The 18,348-nt window shown below is 44.4% G+C and overlaps 1 protein-coding gene across 1 annotated transcript in view; it reads left to right on the top strand.

Annotated features, from left to right (window-relative positions):
- The first annotated feature begins 9,151 nt into the window (after positions 1 to 9,151).
- LOC124045612 (BCL-6 corepressor-like) overlaps positions 9,152 to 18,348 on the top strand; it is an 88,205-nt gene continuing 79,008 nt past the window's right edge. The window contains 1 exon segment of the mRNA XM_046365030.1: positions 9,152 to 10,042. The gene's annotated coding sequence lies outside the window, so the exon portion shown is untranslated.

Below are 18,348 nucleotides of genomic sequence, written 5' to 3'. Positions count from 1 at the left end.
ATGATGGAGGCCACTCTGTACTTGGGGGATATTCAATGCTGCAGAAATGTTTTGTTACCCTTCCCCAGATCTGTGTGTGCCTTTCCAAATCATGTACAATCAATTTAATTTACCTCAGGTGGACTCCAAAAATAGTCAATGGAAACAATTTCGAGTCTCATAGAAAATGGTCTGAATACGTATGTAAAAAAGGTATTTCTGTTTTTATAAGCGTGGAAATTGACTCTGCCTCTTGAGCATGCAGTCGATAATGCGCTGGTCTTCGGACTAGAAGGTCAAGGGTTCGAGACCTGTCCCCTGCCTGTTTCATTACATTGGTGTCAGAAGGGATCGGACCTTGCATCCACGACAGTGCATGTGCTTGGCCGGTGAGCGCGTTCCTGTAAGAAGTAGAGGCGCAAGCTAGCGCGAGGACGCGCTCTTTGAAAGGAGGGAGTAGTGTAACGACCCTGGGTTTATAACCACAGAAATCGACTGCCGCTTGAGCATGCTTTTGCGGCACAGTCGACAGCGCGCTGGACTACGAACTAGAAGGATGAGGGTTCGAGACCTGCTCCCTGCTGTTTTCGCTTTGTCATTATGGTGTATTGTGTGTAGATTGAGGAAATGTTTGTATTGCCTCCATTTTAAAGTAAGGTTGTAACGTAACAAAATGTGAAAAAGTCAAGTGGTCTAAATACTTTCCAAATGCACTGTAGGCTAACTTAATGACTTCCCTCTAGCATAAATATTTTTAGGCCTATTCTCTTGCACGAGTTGCTTCTGCCCCACACTGGGAACTGCTCGGCAAACTGCCCTATAATGGGGCCTATGCGGTTTTAACTAGGGGGTTCCCTCATCGGGGAGTTCCCAGCCTTCTTTCCCCTCTTGTTTCAACTGCCTGTCAGTGTCAGAGTTGGTTGGTTGATTGATAATACAATGACGAACAACGTGCAGATCTAGATAATTAGATTTATATAAATCAATCCCCCTTCGCCCGCTCGCCTGGCTGGTGCTTCGGAGGGCTGCACAAGCTGGGTGAGGAACTGCATGAAATGTATTTTTTGTCTAATTACAAGTCTCTCTCTCACACACGTACTCAAACAAACACTCAAACACACACAGCACAGGCTAGTTTGTTTGCTTGTGTGTGTGTGTGAGTAGTGAGTGGGTGGGTGTTTGTGTGTGTGTGTGTGTGTGTGTGTGTAGCCTATCTCTGTGTTGCATGTGCACAGCACTAACTAATTCCTATACCATGCATATTATTATGGCTGTATTATGTTGTCTTGGGGTAAAACACCCCCCTCCTGTAATTCTCACAGAAACCACTTTGTCACACTTTTTATTTGAACACTTGCTCAACTAAAAATTTAATCTCTCATCTCAATTTAAGTCAATCCAACAAAACAATGTTGAGCTAAATGTATCTAATATATATGTATATACCATTTTTTTTATAAACCAGTAGGGAAGCCTAAAGATAAATAATCCAAAAATGCCCCCAGGGCAATACAATACAATGCAAGTCAATGGTACTCTATACAGTGCCTTCAGAAAGTATTCACAGCCATGTTGTGGTACAGCATGAGTTTAAAATCGATTACATTTAGATTTTGTGTCACTGATCTACCCACAATATCCCATAATGTCAAATTGGAATTATATATATATATATATATATATATATATACATACAGTGGGGAGAACAAGTATTTGATACACTGCCGATTTTGCAGGTTTTCCTACTTACAAAGCATGTAGAGGTCTGTAATTTGTATCATAGGTACACTTCAACTGTGGGAGACAGAATCTAAAACAAAAATCCAGAAAATCACATTGTATGATTTTTAAGTAATTAATTAGCATTTTATTGCATGACATTAGTATTTGATCACTTGCCAACCAGTAATAATTCCGGTTCTCACAGACCTGTTAGTTTTTCTTTTAGAAGCTCTCTCCTATTCTCCACTCATTACCTGTATTAACTGCACCTGTTTGAACTCGTTACCTGTATAAAAGACACCTGTCCACACACTCAATCAAACAGACTCCAAACTCTCCACAATGGCCAAGACCAGAGAGCTGTGTAAGTACACCATGGCTAAAATTGTAGAACTGCACAAGGCTGGGATGGGCTACAAGACAATAGGCAAGCAGCTTGGTGAGAAGGCAACAACTGTTGGCGCAGTTATTAGAAAATGGAAGAAGTTCAAGATGACGGTCAATCACCCTCGGTCTGGGGCTCCATGCAAGATCTCACCTTGTGGGGCATCAATGATCATGACGAAGGTGAGTGATCAGCCCAGAACTACATTGCAGATCCTGGTCAATGACCTGAAGAGAGCTGGGACCACAGTGTCAAAGAAAACCATTAGTAACACACTACGCTGTCATGGATTAAAATCCTGCAACGCACGCAAGGGCCCCTGCTCAAGCCAGCGCATGTCCAGGCCCGTCTGACGTTTGCCAATGGCCATCTGGATGATCCAGAGGAGGAATGGGAGAAGGTCATGTGGTCTGATGAGACAAAAATAGTGTTTTGGTCTAAACTCCACTCGCCGTGTTTGGAGGAAGAAGAAGGATGAGTACAACCCCAAGAATTCCATCCCAAACGTGAAGCATGGGGATGCTTTTCTGTAAAGGGGACAGACAGGACGACTGCACCGTATTGAGGGGAGGATGGATGAGACATGTATCGCGAGATCTTGGCCAACAACCTCCTTCCCTCAGTAAGAGCATTGGGTCTTCCAGCATGACAACGACCCGAAACACACAGCCAGGGAAACTAAGGAGTGGCTCCGTAAGAAGCATCTCAAGGTCCTGGAGTGGCCTAGCCAGTCTCCAGACCTGAACCCAATAGAAAATCTTTGGAGGGAGCTGAAAGTCCGTATTGCCCAATGACAGCCCCGAAACCTGAAGGATCTGGAGAAGGTCTGTATGGAGGAGTGGGCCAAAATCCCTGCTGCAGTGTGTGCAAACCTGGTCAAGAACTACAGGAAACATATGATCTCTGTAATTGCAAACAATGTTTTCTGTACCAAATATTAAGTTCTGCTTTTCTGATGTATCAAATACTTATGTCATGCAATAAAATGCAAATTAATTACTTAAAAATCATACAATGTGATTTTCTGGATTTTTGTTTTAGATTCCGTCTCTCACAGTTGAAGTGTACCTATGATAAAAAATTACAGACCTCTACATGCTTTGTAAATAGGAAAACCTGCAAAATCGGCAGTGTATCAAATACTTGTTCTCCCCACTGGATTGTGTTTCAAAACACCCAGTCACTACAAAGATACAGGACTCCTTCCTAACTCAGTTGACAGAGAGGAAGGAAACCTCTCAGAGATTTCATTATGAGACCAATGGTGATTTTAAACCATTTACAGAGTTTTATGGCTGTGATAGGAGGAAACGGAGGATCTATCAACATAATTGTAGTTACACCACAATACTAACCTAAATGACAGAGTAATAAGAAGGAAGCCTGTACAGAAGAAAAATATTCCAAAACATGCATCCTGTTTGCAATAAGGGACAAAAATAAAACTGCAAAAAATGTGGCAAAGAAATAACTTAATATCCTGAATACAAAGTGTTATGTTTGGGGCAAATCAAAACAACACATCACTGGGTACCATTCTTCATATTTTCAAACGTGGTGGTGGCGGAATCATGTTATGGGTATACTTGTCATCGGCAAGGACTAGGTAGTTTTTAGGATAAAAAGAAACAGAATAGAGCTAAGCACAGGCAAAATCCTAGAGGAAAACCTGTTTCAGTCTGCTTTCCAACAGACACTGGGAGACAAATTCACCTTTCAGCAGGACAATAACCTAAAACACAAGGCCAAATATACACTGGAGTTGCTTACTAAGATGCCATTGAATGTTCAGTAGTGGCCTAGTTACAGTTTTTACTTAAATCGGCTTGAAAATCTATGGCAAGACTTGAAAATGGCTGTCTAGCAATGATCAACAACCAACTTGACAGAGCTTGAAGAATACTAAAAAGAAAAATGGGCAAATATTGTACAATCCAGGTTTGCAAAGCTCTTAGAGACTTACCCAGAAAGAATTCAAGCTGTAATCGCTGCCACCGGGGATTTTAACATATTGATTCAGGGGGTTGAATACTTATCTAAACAAATTATATTAGTGTTTTATTTTCCATTAATAAAAAATAAAAAAGCATTTTTCTTCCACTTCCACTATTTTGTGTAGATCGTTGACAAAAAAATGACAAATAATTACATTTTAATCCCACAAAATGTTGAAAAAGTCCAAGGGTGCTGAATACTTTCTGAAGGCACTGTATCAAAATTTTCCAAATCATGTCCAAATAATATATAAGTAATTTAATTTATTTACATCATCCATTTTTTGATACTTTAGGAAGATTTGGACAGGAAGTGCACAAATGAAAATAGGTACCTTAATAAATCAAAACCTTTTAATAGTGAGGTGTGCAATGCCATTTGGTTTCGATATTTGACTTATTTAATTAAAATAAGATACCTAGACTGTAGCTTATAAGAGTCAATTACTGTAAAATGTCTAAATGAAACGCATAACATTTATTTTAACACAGTTTCGGGAGGCTTTTTTGGGGGGGGGGGTAGTGACGCAAAACGCCCCCTTTCTAAAGTTTCTGTTTTTGTCAAAGAACATAAAATAATAATTCAGCCCTTCAACATGTGTTTTCGTAAGGATAGCAAGTATGCACGTATCTACTGAACGTTGCGTTTTCCCCCAACATGCCCTAACGTGCCTCGAGCTGGTCTTGTCTTGTGCTCTACAGGCTCTATATGAGAGCCATTTAATTCCCAAATGCCGTAAAACGAGCCCCCACCCACACACACACAGTCTATGTTTCCCTCGTCTGCCGACCGCCGTCACCGCCCCAGATACCAGCTGCCGCCTCTCGAGCCGCGGACATTTATCTGCTGCGGTGGAGCCTGAACGGAAAGGAGAGCGAGGGAATGAGAGAGGGGGAGGAAGGGACGAGGAGAAGTGGAAATGAACCAGCGAGAGGAAAGATGGAAGGGCGGAGATGAGAGCTCCGTTATGGAATCGTACTCCGTTTTTCCGTCTCGAGCGCTCTCTCTCTCTCTCTCAATTCAGTTAAATTCAAATGGGCTTTATTCGAATCGGAAACACGTGTTTACATTGCCAGAGCAAGTGAAATAAACAAAAGTGAGATGACTCAAAGCAACATCAACAAAAAAATATCGCACTATCATGCCTTCTCTCCTGCCATGGCTAATCGCAGTAGCACGGGAAGGGAGTGAAGCGCCGGAGGCCTCTCGGAGCTCGGTAGCGCCAATGTGTTTATGAGCGTGTTTGTGTGTGTGTTTATTTGAAAGAGAGAGAGAGGTGGAAACTGAGCTGCACTTCCTAACCTCCTGCCAAATGTATGACCATATTTCCCTCAGATAACCCAGACCCACAAATAATTAGAAAACCAATCCAATTTTGATAAACTCCCATATCTATTGGGTGAAATACCACAGTGTGCAATCACAGCAGCAATATTTGTGACCTGTTGCCACAAGAAAAGGGCAACCAGTGAAAAACAAACACCTTTCTAAATACAACCTATAGTTATGTTTATGTTCTCTTTTGTACATCATTACAACACTGTATATAGACATATGACATTTGAAATGTCTTTATTCTTTTGGAAGTTTTGTGAGTGTAATGTTTCCTGTTAATTTTTTATTGTTTAATTTACTTTGTTTATGATCTATTTCACTTGATTTGGAGTGTGCGCAGCCTGACAGCTCAGCCAGAGTGGGAAGAGAGGGGAGGGGGGGGGGGTGACGAGGTTACGAGCGGAACTCGACAGAGCTCTCCGGGAGGGAGAGCTATCAAAGGCTAGTGGTCTGCTCAGAATGCTTGGAAGCCAGGCTAATCTTTTTTGTCTTTTGACATTTTTAGGGAACCCTGCTAATTGTAGGTTATTTGATTACAGACCATTTTAATTTCATCCCAATAAAGCTCGTTTTCTACATATTTTATATGCCCACACCTGGTGTTGCAGGTCTAAATCAGTCCCTGATTTGAAGGGAACAATGAAAAAATGCAGTGGAACTGGCTTCAAGTTCCAGAGTTGAGTTTTATAGGGGTCTATATTCTCGGCCCTTAACGATTTTCTCGCTTCGCGTTTCTCTTTGTATCACTGATCAGCCTTGGCACGGGGCCATGCTTGCCGGACTGCGCTGGTCTGTAATTATCCCTGGTGAGGCTGCGCTAAAGCAGCGTGGCGCGCCTGTGGGGAACCGGTTAGCCCGGCACGGCGGGGGGGGCTGTTGCGTACGTGCGCGTGTGTGGATTGTGATAAGGAATCCGTAACGATCTCAAGGTGGATTCCCGATTATTAGTGAGGGCGCAGTATGAGTGTAAGAGAGGTGTCCGTGTGTTAGAAAGTGTGTGTGTGTGTGTGTGTGTGTGCGTGCTAAAGAAAAATAGTAGGGTTGGTCTGAGTAAGTGTATATTATAAAAGTGTGTGTGTCTGTCCATATGTGGATTGCGGTAAGCGATCCATAACGATCTGCAGGTGGATTGTGCTGATTAGGACCGGCTGCTGCTAGCTGAGCTGCGTGCAAAGAGCTTCCTGAAACCTGAGCCTGAGGTGTGCGTGTTGCATTTGTGTGTTAGTGAGATATTGTGCGTGACACTGTGCTAGTTTGCATGTTGGCCGCCCTAACCGAATGTGTTTGGTGTGTGTGTGTGTGTGTGTGTGTGTGTGGGGGAGGGGGATTCTGTACAAAATGTATGTGTCTTTGTGTGTGTGTGTGTGTGCCAGCAGTGTGTTTGCCTGTGTGTCTACTGTGTGCGATTGCCAGTAATGTGTGTGCTTCTCTAACTGTTTCCATGGGGTTTTGTGTGTGTGTATGTCAGCGTTGCTCCAGTCTGATTGCAGCAGCAGATGGCTGGATCACTGTGACCTCCCAAGTGCTGCGCCTACACTGGGGTGTGTGTGTGCATTCACTGTTTTGGTTTACTGACACACACACACACGCATGCACAGACACAAACACAAACTCAGAGCTCTGACTGTTTCACATAAATATACAGGGGCAACTACAACTACCTCACACACAATCAAACTTACATGAGCACAAAGTCACACATCCACATGGACGCACACACGCTCAGAGCTCTGACTGTTTTACCACAAAGATTCATTCAATGGCTTTCAGCCTTGAAAGGTTTGCTTGTTTTTCTCAGAGCTCAGTTGACGTGTGTGCTCTTACATTTGAAAGAGAGGGAGAGAGAACGATGGTGTCAGTGCTCTGATTGGAGCTCTGATGTAGGACTGGCCCGTGACTCCGCGTATGGTGGCTGTGTGTGCATGCTCCAGAGGGCCAATGCGGAGCTGAAAGGGGACGTGTGCATTCATGCATCCGAGCTTTGACCTTCTAGACCAGGCCAGTGACAACACTACCAGCCTTTGTCAGATGGACACTCCATCAGGTGGCCTTTTCCTGGTTGCACTTAAAGTAGATCGATAACTATCACTAAAAGTCTGAAATATTCCATTTGTTATATGTTTATGACAATATTAGGACATTTTCCCCTACTATAAAAGGTTGTTTTTCCTTGCCATGTCACAAGGCTCAGAGGGTTTGGTTGAATGCAAAATGACACATTTCAGTTCTCTGAAAGAAAATAGACAAAGTATTCTTCACGACCTGAGTTTAGTGTGAAGCGCTTTCATATTTTTTTAAAATAGAAACAAAACCTGTTTTTGATCTGTGTATCTCTATCACTCCCTTCCCTGATTCACCTTCCATACCCTCACTACTACAGCAACCCTTCCCCAGCCCAGGCTTTTCAGGATTCGCCACCCACTCTCATGCTAATAGCGCGCGTGTGTGTGTGTGTGTGCAAATCCCTTGGGGCCGACGGCTCTCTGATTTCAGAGCAGAATAATGCAGCACTCAGCCCCTCTTTCATCTCCTCTTGTTCTGCATTCTCTCTTTCTTCCTCTCTTTTCTCTTTCTCTGTCTGTCTTATCTGGTTCCCTCTCTCCTGTCCCTGCCTCTGCTACTCTCTCTGACTTCAGTGGGCTAGTTTTAGGAAAATTCTCACCTGACAGTTTGCCTTCAAGGACTAATTTGTATGTTTTTTCAATGCGTGTGTTTGAGAGAGTGTGTGTGTCAGGCACTGATTTTTCAGCTCCTACTCTCAGCAGCTGCATAAAATGCACCCAGACCTTCCCCTGCCAACTCCTCCCTGGCCTCTTCTCCCCTCCCACCTCCGTAACCCTCCCTCTCTCTCTCTCTCTCTCTCTCTCTCTCGCTCTCCCTCACACACCCACACACTCCAAGAACACACACACCACACCTCCGGCTAGGCTGGATATTCCTAGCCTCCTCCACTTACACACAGACCTAACAGATTCATCTCAGCCTTGAGCAACCAACAGAACGTCTGCCTTCCCACTTCCTCTTTCTGGGTCTGTCTCTCTCTCTCCCTCCCCTCCTTTCTCTCTTTCTGGGTCACTCTCTCATCCTCTCTTCCTCATCACACTTCTCACTCACTGCCTGGCATGACTTTGCAACATGCAATATTGAACCCAAATATGTACAGAGAAAAATAGATATGCTGTAAAACCAGTGTCCTTGGCCATCCCCTGTCAATATGTTTGGATGGTGTGACATATTTGAATTGTGAGACAATGTTTGGGTAATTGTGTAAAGCCCAAATTTCTGTACATTGGGCTGGTACTCGGGAAGTCTGCCCATCTAGTTCACTGTGTGTGACAGCACAGTGTTTACTGTCTTGATACCCAAGGAGTCAGACACACACACACACACACACACACACACACACACACACACACACACACACACACACACACACACACACACACACACACACACACACACACACACACACACACACACACACACACACACACACACACACACACACACACACACACTATCAACATAGTCCCCTGAGGGTCTGACTCAGCGGCTGAGGTGTGGAGGCTTTACATTGGATGCTTTTCTTCAAGTTCTAGAATAAACGGCCCTTCATTGAACTTGGACGAGCAGGTTCTCTCCCTCCCTTATTTTTTCCACTTCCCTCTCTCTGTCATAATCCTACTTTACCTCTTCACTTTCCTTATCCCACACTCTCTCGCTCTTTCTGCCTGAGCCTCCCGTTAAGCTACGGCGTCATCCCCCAGTCAATTTCTACCCTTCATTTATTTTTTCCCCCTTTTACCGTTCACTGCCACCCTCCCCCTCTTCTCCCTAGTGTTTTGTTTTACACGCCCGCCCCAGCGCGCGGTGTATGTGCAGGAGGTTTATGGTAATTGCGGTCTCCCGACTGGCCTTCTGGGTAGAGTCTGCGCGATTGAGAGAGCCGCTCGCGGTACAGCAATCCACTCCGCTCCGCTTGCCCTGTTCGCCGTCTTCAGCAACTCCGCACGAAAGGAGCTACCAGGAACTTTCAGAGAAAAACTACGGAAAGATATACATTCCCGACCCTTTTCCTAACATCGACGGAGATAAATAGTATATTTTCGGAATAGACTGGGATTGACGAGATTGGAAGTAAGAGCTTTGAAACGGCATGCTCTGATAAAACCCAACATGGCGCTGCGAGATACGACCGAGCTGAATGCATTTCTGGAGTCCGCGGACCTTACCACCTGTATCCTTGCGCACTGCTAAACTGTACGTTACCAGCCACTGGGACGTTCTAGAAAGGATGATTGGAAACCTTATTTCTAGGGATTTGTCACACTAAGTCGATTTTGACGGTTTTTCTCTCGTCTGTAAACATATTGACATTTCACTGTGAAAAAGTATTGTGCGAGTCTAAAGGAAACACTATAGCATATGGTTTAATTGACTGACAAGTAAATAACCCGTTAGACACACTTCTGAATATTTATATCCAACGGTTTGAATATTCACTGGCCCGAGATGTCTATGGTTTTATAACGGAGTCGTATGCTCAACGCACGAATATTTGCTCAGAGCCGTGAACAACTTGGAAGAACGGGAAAAGGAAAGTTGGAAATAGAGGATATTGACCAGGTAAGACAAATATTTGGGTAATATAGACGTTTGTTTTTGGTGGGTCTTGTATTCGTTCTGCCACTGTTGAATGGTTATAAACTGTGATCTCCCCCCTCCTATGAGAGGATAACCTATTGTGGGTATCCTATCAACACCACAACGACATACATTGATTTTCTCCAACCTGACTCTGTCAACCCAGAAGTGTAAGCTTACGAAGCCTGGAAGAGAATTGTGTAAAGTTCTACTATACAGGTTCGGAGGGATTTTTTTTATCTCGGTGTCTGTGCGTGCGTGAGAGAGCGAGAAGGGGGAGAAAGAGGAACGGCAACTTCTAAGAATAGCGCAAAGGGTGGTCTTTGTGTGTTTCGGCGGGGCAGTGGCATGTGGTTGATAAATAACATGGGTTTAGTTAGTCATTCGGCCCTGTGCTTGGCGACCGGGACCGTCCTGTCAACCCGGAGAGCGATGAGTCGGTAAGTCATACAGGACGACGCTTCCCCGTCAACGAACGGTTCCGAGAACGGTTGGATGGAGAGTGACTGATAAGACTGAAGTAGGCTAGGCTACTAAATAAACCTTATTTTCTTTAGCAGATCGATCTAAGTGTTCTCACTGTGTGCGTGTGCGCGCCCTAAACAAGGTTACGGAATCCAGCCTCGCCCTGCCAAGAGGAGGGGATTGTTCCGTTTACACACGGTTCAACACAGTTTAACACACTCCATCTCTCTCTGTCATTTGAATCCGATCTGGGATACAGGCTACAGGGCTTTTTGCCTGCCTGGCAGTTTCAGTCTAATATCACCACCGTGCACCATTCCTTAACTTTTTGGGATATAGTTTTCTTCCATATGGGTATATTGTCACTCATGCACATGTTCTAGCTCCGCACGCAGCCACTGCCGTATGCCAGGGTTTCTCGCAATGACTGCATGTTTTTTTCGCCGCGCATGAGGCGTGTCTGACCTCCGGCCAGTGATAGAACACTAATTGGGGTGCGATCGATGTCTGCATTGGTTGCAGCTCAATGGTATTAGTTAGGGTTCTAGAATTACGGTTCTAGAATATTGGAGTCGACAAAATCGTATCTCTGGTATACAAACGCCGCTTCAAATACACCAGCATATACACACCCTGATTAGCCTTGTACTTAAATATACAGATAGGCTACTTCGCTTGCCTGAGTTTATGTCATAGGTCTACTACGCACGGCTGGGAAGGAGATTACACGGGGCATGGCCTATTCTTTCCCCAACCGCCTTGCGCTGGTATAGGGGGAAACCGTGATTTATGACATAGTGTTTTCCCCCTAGTCATTGTGGCAGATAAGTGATCACTTCAGATAGGCAGAGGACCAAAGTCAAAGCGAGAGCTTGCGTTGCGATTGTCCCATGACATGACTCAGCAATGATAGTAAGTACTCTGAAAGTGGGGAAATCATGTGGTTTATTTGGATAGAGAAGGTTTTGGTCTGTGCAAACGGACTCATAGTAGAAGGAAGAGAAGGGTGTGCTTTCCCAATGTAAATAACATTTGAGATGGCTATAGAGAGATTATTTTACACCTATTCAATATAAATCAAATGAAGCAGCCAACGTGTCAAAAACTGGTTGAATCAACGTAGTTTCCATGTCATTTCAACCAAAACATTAAATTTAGGATTTTTTTCCAGCTAAATCTAATGGGTGACTTGTTTGGTTTATTTCACGTTAAATTACCGTTAGTTGATGACTCAACCAAATGTAAATCAGAACTGGACATTGAATTGATGTCTGTGCCCAGTGGAAGGTATTCTTTTTCCGATATCCAAAATGTCCATATAGACTATATCTTGACAAGTTGCATCTTGGTTTTTTGGTTTTGTTTGCCTTCCTCCAAGCCTTCAGTGGCCTTGCGCACAGCACAGAGCGTACACACACACAGCACAGAGTGTACACACACACACAGCACAGAGCGTACACACACACACACACAGCACAGAGCGTACACACATACACACACACAGCACAGAGCGTACACACACACACACAGCACAGAGCGTACACACACACACACAGCACAGCATAGGGGAACAGTGGGAGGTATCCTTATTTAGCCAAGAACTTATCGATTTGTTGGACAATGCCACTGTATGTCTATGCTAGATGGCTATGCGTAATGATGCGCACTTCACTTCGCATCGTTATCGTGATTGTTCGTGAATGACCCGTTTCATAATGTTTTTGATTTATTCAAGTTGTACGCATTATGTGGTTGTTGTATCCTTTTTTTGTGCAATTATTGAAAGACTGGATAAGAGTGTCTGAATGGCCCAGAGTAAACGACCCGCTTCTTTCTAAAGCTGTGTATAGTGCATAGGCTAACGTTTAATCAGCAGACCTATAATTGGACTTTCAATCTCACAGAGTTGATTCCACCTCGGGCTACTATACTTCATACAGCCTAAAACAGCTCATTCTGGTTGCAGTTTATTTTATAGCATCCCATTGGACTGTTTAGCGCCTCATTGCCTACTATGCTCGTGGGATGAGGTCAGCGGTGCTGATTCATTCTCCAGGTGTCCGTTCGCGCCCAGAGGTCAAAATTACACACGAGAGAGAGAGCAAGAGGGACGTGGTAGGGGTGGGGGGGACTAGACATGAAAGGAAGAAGAAAACGAGAGGCCCCATAATTCCCCCCTGACGATGCAGTAGATTAGCCTGCTATAGCGTAGGTTGCACGTTATTTCATTGAATGGCTCGCCATCACGTGAAGCAAGGTCATTGTTTCCTCTCGTTGTGCTCGAGTTACGATCTCTCCATACACTATACCACCATGTCTATATGGGCAGGTCGGGGACTTTATAAATGGAGCAGGAAGAAGATTCCATAGACACTGATCTTAAGTCAATTTTGTGTTTATCCCCTTAAATGATTGGATCGGGAGGGTAAAGCCTACCCTGATCCTCGATCTGTGCCTATCTACCCGGAGCCTGGCAGGCTATTGTCCTGCCGTTTGATGGATCTGGTATTTGTGACAGCGTCTCTAGGCTCCCCGTGGGGCGGCATGGAGATGATAATCTGCGTCGCGCAGGAACAATCTCACCGCCTCCATTCTAAACCCATTAAACGCTGTTGGGCCGTTTTGTAATCGGCTGAAATCAATGGATCTACGAGGGGGAATCCATGCGCTAATATGTCAATATAATTCTCGGTGGCCATGTGGGCGACCATGTCTGTGTCACCTGACTTTGGTTCGATATGGTGAAATGGACAGTAATCCTTCTGTATGGGAAGTGAGAAACAATGACAGTATGACCTATTAAAAATGAACCGTTATGTTTTTATGATTCACAGTATATCCTTGCTGCAGGTATGGCAAGGCATGTCGTTTTCCTTGGAGCTTGTGTTGGTATATCCCCTGTAATTATGTTGTTGTCTAGCGATTGATTGTAGCCCCAAATATAGGCAATGTTTTCTGCTTACAGCGTTGCTGAGACAAAGCTTCAGCCCTCCCATTTTAAGCTAATGTCACTTGTTGTTGTTTGTGTTCTTCCACTGAATACAACAACAGTCCCAACACCACCGCTGCGCTCTTGGCTGCTCATGCGAGGTGCCTGCGAACAAAAGTGAAGGCATGGCAGAGAGATGGGGCGATCGAGTTTCGGTGTGCTGTACGCCTCCCGGAGGAGATGTCATGGTTTGATTGAAGCTGAGCCTCCGTCCAGGCCTCATGGGACCTCGCGCTGAAGCGGGAGAGGCATTTTTTCTCTCTGTTTCACAGAGCTTTTAGTTCCGCGGAGGCCCGGAACACACGGATCACTTCCCCGCAGAGAGACGTGTCACTACCCCCGTATAGCACCCACAGCACGAGTGCCTAAGAAGATCAATAGAGTGCTGTGAGATACTATTCTTCTTTCATTGAATGGGGAACAAATTAATACAGAATCAAGTGTGTCAACCATCCCGGTCCATCCTTGGTCTGAACTAGAGTGTGATATTTGAATTCGAATAATGTTGCTTTTGTGCAAGGTGGATTATTTATTTGGCCTATGTTCATGACCTCGCCGAATTATCATTCTGGGAGAGGATGTTGACGATGAGACTTGGCCAGCCAGTCGTCCTCCTTTTCGTCTAAGTAGGCCCCATCTTGATCAAGCGGGCCCGTTTTGTTTTGAGATGTTATCGCCTACTGCTGACGAAATCCTACAGACACTGCGCAGAGCGCGGCAGTTCGAGGGGGCGTGTGCATGTTGCATTATTTGTATTACACCGCTCAAGATACCATTCATTTTCCACCGAGCCATAACATTCTAAATTACGCACTGTTTGGATCTACATGCAAGACGTGGGCTAGGCCAGTGGTTCCCAACCTTTTTCGGTTACTGTACCACCAACTAGATGTAGTACCGTCTTGTGTGCGTTTTATATAGAAATCCGGCATTAAACATTTAATTTGAAGAATAGCAGCAGCATTGATGATTTGAACGTAATTGAATCACACAGTAGGCCTATCTGATTCACAGCCAGCTCCAGCACATTCGCAGCCAAGAATTTAAAGCAAAAATACATTTGATTCAGGGGATATTGTATTCCCAAATATCTCCATATTGATTGAGCCATGGCCCACTGGGCACACACTGGTTGAATCAACGTTTCCACGCCATTTCAATGAAATTACATTGAATCAACGTGGAATAGACGTTGATATGAAGTGTATGCCCAGTGGGGAATTTCTCAAATCTCAAAAATGTGTAATAGGATGTTTCAAAGAAAAGAATAAGGCTAGGGACTTTAAATGTTCCGGATGCCGCACATACACTATGGAGGCTTCCGTCTAGAGCACCCGGTTCAATTGTGTTTAAGAGCATTTAACTCTCTAAATGGTTAAATGAGTGAGGAATACCCCATTGACAGTTTATTAGGTGCACCAGCCCTTTCACAAAAGGTTCGGTCCTACAGACTGTAAGTCATGTGGCCGTGGTTTACTGTATAAAGCAGGCAGACTGGCATAGAGGAATTCAGTTAGTTTTCGATGGAATGTTAGAATGGGCAAAACCAGTGACCTAAGTTACTTTGAGCGTGGTATGATCATCGGTGCCAGGCGCGCCGGTTCCAGTATCTTAGAAATGCATTTACAGAACAAGTGGTTCGTTACCTATTCCCGCGATGGATTCCTCCGGAAATCAACATCTGACATTCCAAAATATACATAAGCCTTCTTCTACAAGTTCTCATCTAACCAACCATGTAGACCTGTAAATGATTCCACGTTTCCGGTGACCTTGGAATAGTTTTAGTTTAAACAGCGCTACACCGCAAAGGTTTGCCCCTTGTTCTAATGATTTCAGCGTGTGATTAACAGAAAAGGTGTTGTGTTACCACATTGGCGACCCACTTGAATTCAAATGGAACATATCATAATGTAGTTAAGTGTCTTCTACAAATTGTCCTCTATCCAGTGATGTACATATTATTCCCAGATTCCCTGTGGCTTTTGAGCTGTGTTCGTTTGAACAGGAACCACATCTCCCCCTCTTGCACAATTGATTTCAACGTGATATGGATAGGAGTTATTGACACAAGTGATGCATTTCTGTTTTGGGACCCACAAATCACAATGCAACGTTCCAAAATGTAGTTGTGTTCTACAGGTTCTCTAACCAGTGATCCACAAAATCTCCAGTTTGCATGTTTTATGTTGTTGAGTTAGTTTCAACAGTGAATACAACTGGATTTCCCCCATAATCAGTGATTTATTGGCACTTTATTGGGTTTTTGGTTCGTGTGCAGTTTATAAGGTGGTTCGTTTAAAAAATAAATACAAATATTATTATTATTGTTGCGTTTGATAACTATGATAAATATGTAGAGTATGTGAAGATAGTACATTTTATGTTTTCAATATCGCAAACTGTTTTTTCATATCGGTTATTGATTTGGACACGTTAAAACAGTGTTTTGACATTGGGCTATTTATCAAAATGTCTTGTCAACAGGAAGCATCTACAGCATCATTTTCAACTTAAGTTTTAGGAATATAAATGGAACTTTCAACATTAATTTCCAATAGTATTGTCAGATTAACAGTGCTCAATTAATCAAAAAACATGTTGCGATTGATTTATTTTGATGATATAAGCCTAAAGCGACTAACATGCGCATCCCTGTTACTACAATCCTGACCCCCCTGGGGACATAAAAGGTCCATTTAGTACTAATTTGGCACGGGATGAATGGCATGGTTCAGCGGCCGTCACCGGTTCTCCAGTGACAGCACGGGTCACACAATGTCGGCGTTGTTGGCGGTCATGCTCCCGGACTGTCCTCCAGCACTGACTTGCATTCGCCTGAGTGGCGGGAGGGCGAGAGGCCCTGTGTACAGCCCGCGCGCAAATAATGGACAGCTGTTTTAAACAGCCATTCTCTCTCTCTCTCTCTCTCTCTCTCTCTCTCTCTCTCTCTCTCTCTCTCTCTCTCTCTCTCTCTCTCTCTCTCTCTCTCTCTCTCTCTCTCTCTCCCCCGTGTGTGTGCGCGCTATAGTGTAGCTCTCTCTTGTCCATTCTCTCCTCGACCTCCTCACGCCCTCTGCCACGGGACTGCGTGCATGGACACAATGTCCCCGTTGTAGGGTTATGTATTTCATTGGTCATCACGTGTTCGCTATATGGGAATTATAGATGCATATGTAGTCGTCCCCGTGCTGATAATGTGTTGACAACTGGATATAGTGTGCTACATTGTTGTGATTACGAGTGATTCAGACTTGGTTGTGTAATTTTTTTCTGGAATAAAATTTCAGACTTTCCATGGTCATGTTGTGACACTGTCCTCTTCTTTCACATTCAGTCCCTGTGTGTTACGGAATAAACTGCTGCATACTGACTACGGGATTGTTGTATCATGTGGAGTGGGAAGTGAAAGCCCTCCTCTGCGCGGTTTAGTCCCCCTATCCGCCCCTGTGCGCTCTGCTGCTGGCTGCTTATCGTGCCTCGCTAGTATTCCGTGCGTAGAAATGTTGGAGGCCTGCCCACGTCTCTCTCTCTCTCTGTCTACAGGGAGCTGTCTCGGAGTTTCCCTACACCAGTCTCTCTCTCTGACACACACACACACACACACACACACACACACACACACACACACACACACACACACACACACACACACACACACACACACACACACACACACACACACACACACACACACACACACACACACACACACACACACACACACACACACACACACACACACACACACACACTCTCTCTCTCTTGGCAGCTGCGTGTCTCTCGAGATGTGCTGTTACGCACGAGAGTGTACGAGAACACTGGGGGACTGGAGAAAGGGCTAGTTCTATCCGAGATAGTTAGGACGTTCCTACCCTAACCTCTCCATAACCGTAACCAACAGCAATGGGGTAGGATCCCGGAGAGCAAGGACCCTGGGGAAAGGATTGATTGCTACATTTGTTGTCTTTTGTCGGGTATAATGATCCTGGTAATGAATGTGACAAAGGAATAAAATAAATATGTGATATATATCAAAAGACACATTGAGAACTATTATTTTACTTCCAATCTGTAATATTTATATTACCTTAAACGACAAAAATGATAGGGCCCTCCTGGCATTATGGGCAAAGATGCAGTTTTCATTTTGAAGTACTGAATAGGCGCCAGGGTAGCCTAGTGGTTAGAGTGTTGGACTAGTAACCGAAAGGGTGCAAGTTCAAACCCCCGAGCTGACAAGGTACAAATTTTGACCCTGAACAGGCAGTTAACCCACTGTTTGTAGGCTGTCATTGAAAATAAGAATGTGTTCTTAACTGACTTGCCTAGTTAAATAAAGGTTAAAAAAATAGATTGCAATATGCGAATCCCTAGACGTGACTTTAAAACCATTCTGAGCTTTGTTTTCGTTGTTTTATTTTCGGTCCACCCAAGTGGTATGCGCTTTCTTTTCGTTTTGGCAACACACACACACACACACACACACACACACACACACACACACACACACACACACACACACACACACACACACACACACACACACACACACACACACACACACACACACACACACACACACACACACACACACACACACCCGAGTCCTGCGTAGTGGTGTGTGCATTAATCCGTGTTAATCCTCACTCCTCACCCCCGTCGCTGCGGAGATTATCCTGCGTCACACTGCATTTTTTTTTTAGAGCAGAAGCTCGAGCCTCTGCGCTCCAGAGAGAGATGGCCCCGGGCCCACTCCCCCCGCCCTCCTCGTCCCAGTTCGCTCGAGCCTAGAGAGAAAGACTTGCACAGCAGCATGCCAGGCACGGAAAAA

Source organism: Oncorhynchus gorbuscha, linkage group LG01 (assembly GCF_021184085.1).
Source record: "Oncorhynchus gorbuscha isolate QuinsamMale2020 ecotype Even-year linkage group LG01, OgorEven_v1.0, whole genome shotgun sequence".
Classification (NCBI taxonomy): domain Eukaryota; kingdom Metazoa; phylum Chordata; class Actinopteri; order Salmoniformes; family Salmonidae; genus Oncorhynchus; species Oncorhynchus gorbuscha.
This window is presented reverse-complemented; position numbering and strand designations above follow the sequence as displayed.